Below are 13,783 nucleotides of genomic sequence, written 5' to 3' on the forward strand. Positions count from 1 at the left end.
AGGCTCTTGAACAAAAAGGGATAACTACACTCATTTAAGAATCTTATAATTTTATGCTTGTTATTCATTGCTATTATTTATTATCTGCATTTGCACAACTTATTTACAGATTACAGTTCCTGATGTTTACAGAGCAACACATACAAAATGCTAGAAGAACTCAGCAGGTCAGGCAGCATCAATGAAAAAGAGTACAGTCGACGTTTCCGGCCGAGACCCTTCACCAGGTTTACAGATCCTGTTTACAGTTACTGTTCTATAGATTTGTTAAGTATGCCCGCAGAAAGTGTGTCTCAGGATTGTTGCGGTGATATTTATGTACTCTGATAATAAAATTTACTTTGGTCTTCAAAGTGCAAAGTAAATTTATTATCAAAGTAGGTATCTGTCACGATATACTACCCCGAGAATCATTTTTTGCAGATATTCACAGCAGAACAAAGAAACACAATAGAAACAATAAAAAAGTACACACAAAGTCTGACAACCAATGTGCTCAAGAAGAAAATCTTATAAACAAACAAACAAATAAAACTGAGAACATGAGTTGTAGAGTCCTTGAAACTGAGTCCGCAGGTTGTGGGATCAGTTCAGTGTTGAGGTGAGTGAAGTTATCCACACTGGTTCAGGAGCCTGATGATTGAAGGGTAAAACTGCTCCTAAACCTGATGGTGTGGGACCTAAGGCTCCTATACCTCCTTGCCGATGGCAGCAGTCAGGGGTCCCCAACCTTTTTCGCACTACGGACCGGTTTCATATTGACAATATTCTTGCGGACCGACTGACCGGGGGTGGGGGTGGGGGTAGGGTTGCCAATGAGCAAGAGTAGCAGTCAAATACGTTGGGTTTACCCCGAGAAAGACTACAATGAACATGAAGCCTTGCGCGGGCACCAGTGCGCATGCGTGATTTGCGCATAGGTGTACGTGCCAATTTTTTTCTACAAATCGTTTTTGGCGATTCTGTTCAGGGGGGTGGGTGTTAATCAAGAACGCAATATAGGTGATATGTAGCTAATACACTCAATTTCGTTTCTAAAAGGGTTTATCTAACGAATTTAATATTAAACACACAGCGCATATTTTCCTCGCATGAATATAACAATAAGTCAATTATCAGGGGAGGACAGGGGAGCTTGAAGTAAATGTTGAACGAACTTCCAGTAGAAGTGGTAGATGCAGGTTCGGTATTATCATTTAAAGAAAAATTGGATAGGTATATCGACAGGAAAGGAATGCAGGGTTATGGGCTGAGTGCAGGTCGGTGGGACTAGGTGAGAGTAGTGTTCGGCACGGACTAGAACGACAGAGATCGCCTGTTTCCGTGCTGTAATTGTTATATGGTTATATAAGTCAATAGCATCATAACATTTTAAGTCTTGGATATTAAACACACAGCACATATTTTCCCCGTATGAACATATAAAATCATTGCAACACACCAATATCACTGAATCAGTGGGAGCCCTGGGCTTGTTTCCCTGCAACAAGACGGTCCTATCGAGGGGTGATGGGAGACAGTGATACTCGAAGGGGGTTCCTTATGTCCAGTCTATTCCGCAATTTAGTTTTCGTTGCTTCATTGCAGAGATATGTTGGAAATGGAAGCAACGTTTTCAGCGCTTTTGTGGCTATCTCAAGATATTTAGCCTTAACTTTGATCCAGAATGCCGGCAGAGATGTTATGTCAAATATGCTTTTCAGCCCATCGTCATTTGCAAGCCCGAGGAGCTGATCTCCTTCCCGCGCTGATATGGATGACGTGTGCGTAATGACCTCGCGCGCATTCAAGCTCAACAGCGGGAGCAACAGGGAATGAGGAAAGGTGCAGCTGACTCCTATCACCAAATCATATCATTTCCTCGCGGTCCAGTAGCGCATGCTATGCGGCCCGGTGGTTGGGGACCGCTGGCCTAGACAGTGGTAGTTCTTGATGATGGATGCTGCTTTCCTGTGGCAGTGCGCATTGTAGACATGCTGATTGGTGGGAAGGGCTCTGCCTGTGATGGACTGGGCTGTTGCTTTGCAGATGCCACAGATTTAACATGAGTTACTAACAACCACAGGTGGAAAATTAACCGCCAAGTAGGTTAATTGGTCATTATAAATTGCCCTATGATTAGACTAGGGTTAAATAGGTGGGCTGCTGGCCAGTGTGACTCGCTGGTTCAAAAGGGCCCATTCCATACGACATCTCTAAATAGAGATCGAGACCAACCTCCCCAGGGAAAGATCTGATATGCTCTGTGATGCTAAAAAATCTAGGAGAAGGAGCGCTCTTGAAGTTGCCGCATTTTTATAACAGAGTGTGGGAGGAGGGAAGATTACCAAGTGCATGGAAAGAAGCAGTAGTAATTCCAATAAGGAAGCCTGGCAAGGATCTGTCAAAACCCACTAGCTACAGACCAATTGCATTAACATCAAGTATATGTAAGATAATGGAAAGGATGATAACAGAAAGGTTATCATATGAGCTTGAGAAAAGGGGAATGCTGGCAAGTTATCTGAGTGGTTTTAGAAAGGGAAGGAATTCCATGGACTCAGTGATTATGTTAGAGACTGAAATAAGGAAGGCCCAGGCAAATAGAGTCAGTTGTGGCAGTGTTCTTTGACATTGAAAAAGCCTATGATATGATGTGGAAGGAAGGATTATTAATTAAACTGCACAAGATGGGGGTTGGTGGGAGAGTTTTTAATTGGATTAAAGATTTTTTGTTTGGTAGAAAAATTCAAGTTCGGATTGGATCAGAATTATCAAAACAGTACATAGTGGAAAATGGCACACCTCGAGGTAGTGCGATTAGCCCGTTACTTTTCATCATTATGATCAATGATGTCTTCACAAAGGTACCAGTGGATATAGGTAGGTCACTGTTTGTGGATGATGGGGCCTTGTGGAAAAGAGGCAGGAACATGGACCATATAATCAGGAAACTACAAGAAGCAATTGATGAAGTGGTGGAGTGGGGTTATGATTGGGGATGTAGATTTTCGTAGATAAAACTCAAACTGTATTTTTTTTTACCAGGAAAAGGGTTGAGGTCGGGAAGAAGTTAAGAATGTATGGGGTTGAATTAGAAAGGGTTGCATCATTTAAATTTCTGGGAGTTATATTTGATTCACGATTAACATGGGCAGACCATATCAGGAAAGTTGAGGAGAAATGTAAAAAAGTAATAAATGTGATGAGATGTTTGACTGGTAGGGAATCGGGAGCAAGTTGTTCAGCTTTGAAGAGAATGTATGTGGCTCTAGTGAGATCTGTATTGGATTATGGAAATATAGTATATGGATCAGCAGCTAGGTCTCTTATAAGGAAACTGGATGTGATTCAGGCTCAGGCCTTGAGAGTGTGCAGTGGGGCTTTTAAAACGTCACCAGTGTCAGCCCTACAGGTAGAAATGGGAATAATGCCTTTGGAACTAAGAAGGATGCAACTGATGGCAAACTACTGGGCTAACTTGCAGGGGCACAATGATTTTCACCCTACTAAAGGAATGTTGCAGGAGTGCTGGGAAAATGGGAGGTTTCAGAGGGATACCTTTAGTCGGGTAGGGAATGATATCGCGAAAGAATGTGGAGTATTTGATCTGAGGATAAGTCCTTCAGTAGTTTATCCGGTTGTAGCTCCACGGAAGCTTGTATGGCCTGACATAGACTGGCATTTGTTAGAGGTAAAAAGGAAAGAAAGATATAAAACAGATTTGGTAAATGCATTTAACTGTCATGTGATGGAAAAGTATAGTGATTATACTCACATTTATACGGATGGTGCGAAGGAACCTGAAACAGGAGTGACAGGGTTTGAGGTGGTAATACCATCAAAAGAAATTGGAATCAGCAGAAAAACATCTAATAAGTTAGGGGTGTTTACAGTGGAGATGCTGGCAGTTTTGGTTGCGTTGCAATGGGTGCAGAAAGCCAGACAAGCCAAAGCATTGATATGTTCAGATTCATCCTCAGTTCTAGCAAGTTTAACGTCTTTTCACACAAACAGTCGGCAAGATGTACTTTATGAAGTCCTTCAGTTAGTTACAAGAATTGCAAATCAGGGAGGTCAGGTAAAATTTCTATGGGTTCCAGCACATGTAGGGGTGAAGGGGAATGAGAGGGTGGATGAGTTGGCAAAGAGGGCGTTAAAGAAAGAAAATGTGGAAATGCACATTAGTATCAGTAAAGCAGAGGTTAAGTGTGTAATCTGGGAAAAAGTCAACCGAATGTGGCAAGAAAGATGGGACAGGGAGGGGAAAGGGAGGCATTTATATCAAATACAAAAGAGTGTTGCAGTTACTAGGGTAGGTAATGGAAACAGAAGAGAGAGGAAATTGTGTGGACTAGGTTAAGGCTGGGGCATTGTGCATTAAACAAAACATTGAAAATGATAGGGAAACACCAGACAGGATTGTGTGAGGAATGTCAGGAAGAGAAGTCAGTAGAACATGTAGTTCTGAGTTGCAGGAAGTATGGGATACAGAGAGCGAGAAATAAATTAAGGGAGTTGAGGATGCAGGAATTCACATTAAAAGGGTTGCTGGGCATGGGTGACAGAGCACGTCTGGGTATTTTTAGCGTTTTTAAGGGGTACAGGGGTTTTTTATAGAATATGACGAATAAACAGGAATAGGATACTAGGATGGTCAAAGATGGGAGGGTGAAGTGTAGGTTTGTGTGTGTGTGTGTGTGTGTGTGTGTGTGTGTGTGTGTGTATACGCGTGTGCGATTGGGTGAAGGGGTTTAGAATGTATGTCTAGTGCACATTCTGGAGCAGAGGGTGGCGGTAATGCACCATTAAGCTGGATGCCAACCACCGTAAAACAAGATACAGACAGACAGACAGACATCTCTAAATAAATAAATCACCAAGTATACAGGTAAAAATCTCTCCTTTTCAATCCTACTTCTTTCTTCTGACCATTGCCCTGTAGGCTAACACAGACGAAATGGTTATCTAAGTATCTTTTACTGTAATAACTTTGCATCCGGTAGATAGCTAGTTCCTGGATCCCATTGACACAAAGGATCCAGGATCACACCAACTATGTAGTTGCACACTAAGGAAGTACTATTTTATACAGTTTTATAAGTAACACAGATAAACAGCAGGTCCACTGTGCAATGACCTATTTTGAACCTGGTAATAATGTAGCCCTGCCATTCATTTTCAAGTGGTATTTCATACTACAACTAAATAGGAACTAGCAACTCTGGCGCACTTGTATGGTTGGAAGATTTTTGAAAGTTCCACAAGGTCCGAATGCATTTAATCAGGGGTAATCTTCTGACAAAACATAGAAATGTTACTGAGTAGAAAGCAAAGAGTGAAAACAAACAAACTGTTCACAGACTGTGACTATTGGGCTCCAGCTACTTTCAACCCAAAATAACCCAAGGGGTTGAGGGGAACAATATCAATTTCTAAGTATTTAAGAAGATATAAAGGGGCTTCAAGTGGACTGGGACAAACTGACTGAATAGACAAGAATACGGTAGATAGAATATAATATGGAAAAGGTGAGGTCACCCATGTTGGTGGACACCAGATATACAAAGAATGTCAACTGGTGAGTGAATGGGTAGTGATGATGTTCAAAAGAAGATGGGCGTGTCCATACACAAGTGAACAAAGATAAAAATCAGGTGCAGCACACCTGATGTCCAATGACAGGTTAAGCCTTTGTAATAAGACAATTTGATTAGAGTAAGGAATGGTAATTGCAAATGTGCAGGTCCTTGATAATTCTACACCAAGAGTATTGTGTACTGTTTTGCTCACCATACCCTGAAAAGATACACACCTCATGGAAGCAGTGCAGAAAAGATTCACTAAACTAGTTCCATGGATGGCTAGAAATTCAGCAGACTCAAACTGTATTCTTTAGTGCTTAGACAAATGAGAGAGATCTCAACCAGTTTTCACTGCCACGCCCCAACCCCCTCAAAAGGACTTGACAAACTGGATATACAGCGGGTGCTATTCCTGGCTAAGGAGTCTTGGAATGGCGGACACCATTTGAGAATCAGGGTTAAATTATTTAGAACTGACATGAGAAAAAATGTCTTCACTCAGACTACAATGAACATTTAGAACAGGGGTGGCCAACCTTTTACATTCCATGCATCAATTTTTTCACGCACGAGTTCAAATGCGCCATACAATTCTTGTACCCCCCATTCAATTCTTGTAAAAATGTTAATATAGACATATTTAGCATTTTTACATGACATATTGATTTAATATAAAAACAAGATAAACATTACTTACCTTAATGAGACTTCTCTTAACAAATATATTTTGTCTTCTTTTGATTTCCTTTTTCTTAATCACATATTCTTTTCGTAACTCAAACCCAAGCGCTAGCTTCAGTTTTCCTTCTATTTCAGTCTGATGTTGTGTTTTATAGTGTCTATTAAGATTATGTCTTCTATTATGTGAGAAAGTGTTTTCACAAACAATGCACAACCGTTTTCCTGATGGACCCGCTATAAATAAGAACTCATTTTCCCACTGTTCATTGAATTCACGCTTACTATCACTTTCTGCTTTTCTTTTGCTCATTTTCTTTTGCACTGTGATGGGTAACTGAATGTAAAAACAAGGCTTAATTTTCGAAAAAGTACAAAACTGCAAATGTTCTGAAAGGACGAACAAAGCACAACTATGTAGCACACGAGTGTCAATTGTAAACTGACTGGCAAAAACCTGCAACGCACCGCTGGTGAAGACGCCTGGCGCCTCAGGATCAAACAAATCTCAGACGTGTATTGAACTGTTATGGAACGACTACAGAACAAAAGTCCTTCTTTCCTAGTTTGACTCATTGAATTTTTTTTTAAATTGAAAATAGATTAATGTGAAAGAAGATAACATTCGCCAAAAGATGTGCACGAAATAATATAATCGCTAAAAATAATTGCTAAGTTTTACATTTATTTTCAGTAAAACCCATTTCTAGCTCTAAGCTACTTGAATTTCTGTTATAGATTTTTTTTCTACAAATCAGTTTTTGGTTAATACTTTTTGCATGAGTAGGCTTACTTTTTTATTATGCAATACACCACTTCTGATCATCCAATGCGTCACTTTTGGCGCATGCGCCATAGGTTGGCCATCCCTGATTTAGAATGTTCTTACCTTCAAGGATTGTAAAGGTTCGGTTATTAAGCTCATTCAAAATAGAGACTGATAGATTTCCAGGTAATAAAATAATAAAAGAGATATGGTGATAGTGATGGAAAGTAACACTAATATAAAATGAATCATGATCTTGGTGACTGGCAGACGAGGGTTGAAAGACCAAATGACCCACTTCAGCTCCCATTTCTTACAGACTCACACTGAAATTCCATCACCTCACAGACACATCTTTTCAACTTTTTAAAACTAATATTTCTTCATTCTCATTAGTTACAAGAAGCTACACTCTGCAGTGGCTCAAATGCTATAATAACTCCTTTACACTTCTGAGATCAAAACTTGAAGCAAACTCAAGGATGGTTTTGTTGAATATTGCACAGGTCCCCCTGGGTTACAACAGGTTCCTGGCCTGTGAACTGCTCACAACCCAAATAGTTTGTAAGTCAGAAATGGTGTCCAAAATAAAAATCTCACATGGTAACTGTCAGCAAATCTACCCTGCCAGTCTTCCAAATGCTTATTCAAACGCAAGGCACACAAGTTGGGTGTTCATAAACAGGGGAGAACCTGCAGTTTCAGCAAAGCCTCCTTTGATTTGCATTTTGTTTTGGTCATGACAAATAAGATTAATATTCTAGTGGGCTTATTGGATACATAGACACCTTAAACGACAAATTACTTACTTAATACAGTACAATGCAAAAGACTATTCATCCTTTGGGTGCACAATGGCTCCCAGCATCACCTTACTTCCCTGGATCCCGCAACTTCACATGACATAGCCACACTGAGGGAAAAATTTAGAGTATTCTATTCATTTCCATGGATGCTGCAGCACTTTGCGGGTGTGCTTTGGATTTCCAGCATCTGCAGACTTTCTCCTGTTGGTAGTTCAGAGTAGCCAATCAACCAGCTAGCACATCTTGGGGAAAGGGGAGAAAACTGGACTGAGTACCTGTTGGGATCCCAAGTGGTCGCAGGTAAAACATACAAAGTCCAGGCAGACAGCCCACAAAGTTTGGATCAAATCCTGTCAACCCGTGAAAAGCATTTTTCTAGTTCAATGGCAAGAGCACAGGATAAACAGAATGAAAGTGAATGACACACTTCATCCAATTAGCTCTAGAAAAGAAATCCAGCTTAATCCTCTGTTGTAGCTCTTGGACTTGAACTCAGTGGCTCACAGATTTACATGCATACGCAGTATTTGTTTAAATAATGAGTCTTTGTCTCCAATATCCCACACTCCAACACTGAAATCCAGACCTCCACCATTCTCAAGTTGGGCTAAAAATAACTCATCTGCCCTCTAATCACACCCTGTCAATTATTTTAAGACACAATGACCTACCTTTCTGCCAAGAAATAAATCTTCTCAAAACCTCATCCCAACATCATTTATCCAATCTTTCCTCACAGCCAAGATTTCAGCCCTGAAAATCTTAACTTTCTTCTGTACTCTAATACAATCAGATCTCACTTACAGTATCATGTTCAGAATTATACACTAGTTGAGGCCTGAATATGTTATAGTTCTAACATGCCATCATCTTCAGTCCTTTATCACTTCTAACTATCACCTCCCAGCTTCTGAACTGACCAGACTTGATAATTCCAATTCTCTTCATCCCTCATCTACCTGCTACCCCACCTTACCTATAACCTGCCTACTCCTGCTCCATCCCTTCCCTCCCTTTTTTTAAAAATATGAACTATCTCTCTTCCTTCTTTCCAGTCTAGATGAAGGGTCTTGACCTGAAATTTCAGCTGCTCATTTCCTTCCACGGATAGTGCCTCAAGTTATCAAGCTTTAACCCTCTAACATAGCACTCGCACTTCACTAACTGAGACTCGATGCAGATCTAAATGCTTAGCCACAGAACTAATCTCAAATCTTTCACCACATCATCTGGCCTAATCAAAGCCCCCCAACAAAGTGGACAAACTGCAAACTCTTCTGAAGTTTACTGTTTGATTATCAAGTCTGGTCGGTTCAGAAGACATGGACAGTACAGATGGTCAACTCACCAGTATCAAGTTTTAAGATAATTGTGGATACCACTGAACCTCAGAGAGAAGTACTAAATCGGGGAAAGGCTAATTATAACACTATCGGGCAGGAGCCGGAGAGACCAGATTGGGAGCAGCCGTCGTTGAACAAGTCCACATCTGATATGTGGGTTTCATTTAAAGACCTCATATGTGAGGTTTAGGAAGCTGAGACTGGACAGGGCCCTCAAAGAATATCAAAAGATACAGGAAATAACCTAACAGAGAATAAGGAGCGCTAAAAGGTGCCATTAAATGTCATTGGAGAGTAGCATTAAGGACAACCTGATGCATTTTATACATACATTTAAAACAAGAGAGCTTTAACTCAAGAGAGGATAGGATCATTCAAAGACAAAGGAAGGAATTTATGCCTGGAGCCAGAGAACGTGGGCAGGTACTAATCACATATGTATTCACCAAGGAGGACATGGAGGACAGTAAGATCAAGAAGAAGAATGCTGCTATCCTAGGGCATACATATACCAAGGAGGTGTTGATTTGTTTCTCTTGCATAACATTAAGGCGAATAAATTCCCTGGGCCTGTTGGGATCTATCCTAAATTATTGAGGGAGTCAAGAGATTGCTGTGGCCTTCACAAAAGTTATTTGTATCTTCTTTAGGACAATATCCCAGAGGACCAGCCAACGTTGCCCCTTTCTTTTAAGAGCAAAAGGGACAAACCAGGAAATTACAGGCTAGTGAGTCTTCCATCAGTAGTAGGGAAACTACTGGAGAAGTTTCCTAAGTATTGAATTTATTCACATCCAGAAAAGAATGGACTTCTGAGGGGGAGGACTAACTCCAGTTTTTTTTTGAGGTGCTGATGAAGGTGATTAACATTAGTAAAGCTTTCAACAAGATCCCTCGTGGTAGATTGATCCAGATGCATGGGATCCATGAAAAGTTGGTAATTATTTAAAATTGACTTAGTCATAGAAGACCAAGGGTAATGCTGAAGGAATATTATTCTGACCAGAGATTTGTAATGTGTAATGCAACAGAGTGTTGCACAATATGCCAAATATGCCTAACCAGCTAAAATGTGACTTGCCAGTTCCCTGACTGATGAAGGCAACTATGCCGTATGCCTGCTGTACTGCTCTGTTCACTTGTGTTGCAACTTTCAGTAAACTATAAACTTGCTCTTCGATTCTTCTACATCAATGCTACAAGGGTCCTGCCGTTTACTGTATAACTTGTTCATGATTTTACCTCCTCGTTCCACAAGAATCAGTGCTGAGACCTCTGTTATTGTATGTATAACAATTTCAATGAAAATGTGGTTAAGCTAATTACTAAGACTGCAGGTGACATACAAATTAGTGTTTTGAGCATTGTGAGAAAGGCTGTCAAAAGTTACAGATGGCAACAGATCAGATGGAAATATGGGCAGAGAAACAATAAATGGATTTGTCCTGGCAAGTATGAGATTGGACATTCTAGGGGGTAAAATCATGAGCAAATTATATGATAAATGACAGGACTACTGTAGCATTGATACAGTAAAGCAGGCATACAGCATAATTGTCTTCATCAGTTAGGAGACTGCCAAGTCCTTGCAACATTCTGGTTTGCACATTACCCAAAGGATGGTGCTTTGATAAAGGTGCATAAGTGTATGAGGATGTTGTCTGGATTGGAGAATATTAGAAATACAGGGAGACTGGACAAACTTGGATTGGTTTCGCTGGAGGGTCAATAGAAGTACAGGCCATCCCCAGATTACAAATGACACCGCTACGTACAAACAAGAGAAAATCTGCAGATGCTGGAAATCCAAGCACCACACACAAAATGCTGGAGGAACTCAGCAGGCCAGGCAGCATCTATGGATAAGAGTAAACAGATAATCATTTGGGCTGAGACCCTTCAATGAATGGGAGAAAAAAAGATGAGAAGTCAGAGTAAGAAGTGGGGGGACTGGAAAGGAAGAGAAGTCAGAGAAGTAAAGGATCTTGGCTTGAAAAGTCAACTATTTACTCTTTTCCATAGATGCTGTGTGGCTTGCTGAGTTCCTCCAGCATTTTGTGTTACCAATATGTACAAAATTCAAAAGTCCAACATTATTTACATATATTAATTCCGATGAATGGCAGAACTAGTTTCCTTTCTTTTAATAATTGTTCTTTCTTATCAGTATTGTGTTTTTGATGTCATTTATTACAATACTATGGAGGTTTAGTTACCATGGGATGATTTTCATGCATTTTCCAATTTATGGGCAAAGTTGATTTAAGGGCCCCTGTAAAAACAGAACCCATTCATCACCTGGAGATGGTCTGTAAATAAAATGAGATAAAAATAGTCAGTCTTTTCCCCAGGGTGGAAACATAGCTTTAAGATGAGAGAGGGAAAGTTTAAAGGAGGCTCACAAGGCAATTTGTATTTGCATAGAATGATAAGTGCCGGGGTAGAAGCATTGAGACAGGCACTTGAACAGGCAGGGGATAGAGACCATATACAGGCAGATAGGTTTAGTTTACACTGACATCGTGGCAGTACAGAGGTCGCGCTGGCACAGACACAATGGGCCGAAGAGCCTACTCCTGTGCTGTAGCATTCTATGCTTTCTGCACACAGCTGAACTCCCAATTCTGTACCTGCATTTTCTCTATAATCTCCCTGGACTTGCAGCCTTCACAATACAACAACAAACCCCCAATGAGTCGAGCAGCATCTGTGAAAGGAGAGGGACAGCGGCTGCATGCTCTCGTCCGGCGGCTCCTCCGGCCGCAGGTACACTGCCCAGCTCCTCAGGCGGTCAGCTCCTGCCTCAGACCACGGCAACTGCATCCCGCGTCTCCGCAGTTGTTCTCTCTACTTTGTCCCGTCTTATTTTCACACTCCCTATTTTCCGCTAAGTACCTCTGCCCCCCCTCGCCCCGCTTTTCTTACCTCCGCCCTTGAAGGGGTTTCAAGGATTGAATCGCCGGTCGCTCCAAGTCGAGAACAAACTTCGAACGAAGGCGGCAAGCGTGGCAACCGGAAATTGCGTCACGAAGACGGGGGCGCGGTTCGATGATTGACTGGAACCGCAGCCAATAGGAAACGAATGGTGTTCCGGCCGCTCGCAGGCTTGGCGCTAGTGTAGGGCAGGGTTGGCAGCCCAAGGCTCAGCTCTAACTAATTGGACTTACTGTAGAACTCCTCCCAAAATAAACCTAACACAACCAGAATCAGGTTTATTATCACTGACAGGTGCCGTGAAATTTGTGCTTTTACAGCAGCAGTACAGTGCAAGAGATTTTTTTAAAAAATGGCTGTAAGTTACAAAAATAAATACTTTATACTTTATTGTCGCCAAACAATTGATACTAGAACGTACAATCATCACAGCGATATTTGATTCTGCGCTTTCCGCTCCCTGGATTATAAATATTAAATATTAAAAATAGTAAAAATTAGTAAATATTAAAAATTTAAATTATAAATTATAAATAGAAAATAGAAAAATGGGAAGTAAGGTAGTGCAAAAAAACCGAGAGGCAGGTCCGGATATTTGGAGCATTGAGGCTGTGGTTGATGTGTGTCATAACCAATCTCTCGAAGCACTTCATAGCAATTGATGTCAGAGCCACAGTTCGATAGTCATTCAGGCATGCCACCTCGCTCTTCTTCGGCACTGGGATTATCGTTGCCTTCTTAAAACACGAGGGGATCTTAGACTGAAGCAAGGAGCAGTTGAAGATGTCAGCAAACACTCCAGCTAGCTCGCTTGCAAAATAAGTAAATGCAAAGGACAAATGTTCATGGGTGTACGGACGGTTCAGAAATCGGGTGGCATAGGGGAAAAAAGTTGTTTCGAAAATGTTCAGTGTAGGTCTTCAGGCTGCTGTACCTCCTCCCAGGTGGTACAAATCCATGTGGTGAGGGCCCTTAGTGATGGATACTGCCCTCATGAGGAACTGCGTCTTGAAGACTCCCGCGATGGTGGGAAACACACACACAAAATACTGGAGGAACTCAGCAGGCCTGGCAGCATCTAAGGCTATATCCACACTAGTCCATATAATTTTGAAAACGCCGGTTTCGCATAAAAACGATAGGCGTCCACACCAGGCGTTTTTGAAAATACCTCCGTCCACATTAAAATGGGTATTTGGGCGAATCTCCTCCTACTGGGCATGCGCAGGACACACAGAAAACAAGAGAAGAGGAAACGGTAGACTTGGTGCACGTTTGTCCAGAAACATTTCCTAGAGCCGTAGGCTCTTCACTGATGAAAGGGACGACAGCTACAACTAAATGCAATAAGGTTTGTTACTGGGCAAAAGTGAAATTTGCTGTACCTCATTTGTTTGCCTTTACTTTTGCCATGTCTTTATATACAGTATTATTTTGCTGTATTTAACATGTGCAATAAAATGAATTACTGGGCAAAAGTGACAATTGCATCTATTGAATGTTTGCACAAGCAATACATTAATAAAGCACCTTGTTAACTGTATAAAACATGTCTGCACCAGTGTTATCTTGTATTTCCATACAATCATTAGGCTGTTACACATCTATTGTGAGATATTGCTGTTGTGGTGCTGGAAGTTGTGTTTAAGAAAACAATGAAATGCCGCACTGCCGCCACCATTTGTTCCGGCA

At 41.2% G+C, this 13,783-nt stretch overlaps 1 protein-coding gene across 1 annotated transcript in view; it reads right to left on the bottom strand.

Annotated features, from left to right (window-relative positions):
* Positions 1-12,164, bottom strand: part of rbbp8 (retinoblastoma binding protein 8) — a 141,359-nt gene extending 129,195 nt beyond the window's left edge. Inside the window, exon 1 of the mRNA XM_072251297.1 lies at positions 12,083-12,164. The gene's annotated coding sequence lies outside the window, so the exon portion shown is untranslated. The remainder of the gene's footprint in view (positions 1-12,082) is intronic.
* Between the last annotated feature and the right edge of the window lie 1,619 nt (positions 12,165-13,783).

The sequence above is a fragment of the Mobula birostris genome, chromosome 1 (genome assembly GCF_030028105.1).
Source record: "Mobula birostris isolate sMobBir1 chromosome 1, sMobBir1.hap1, whole genome shotgun sequence".
In the NCBI taxonomy this organism is placed as follows: domain Eukaryota; kingdom Metazoa; phylum Chordata; class Chondrichthyes; order Myliobatiformes; family Myliobatidae; genus Mobula; species Mobula birostris.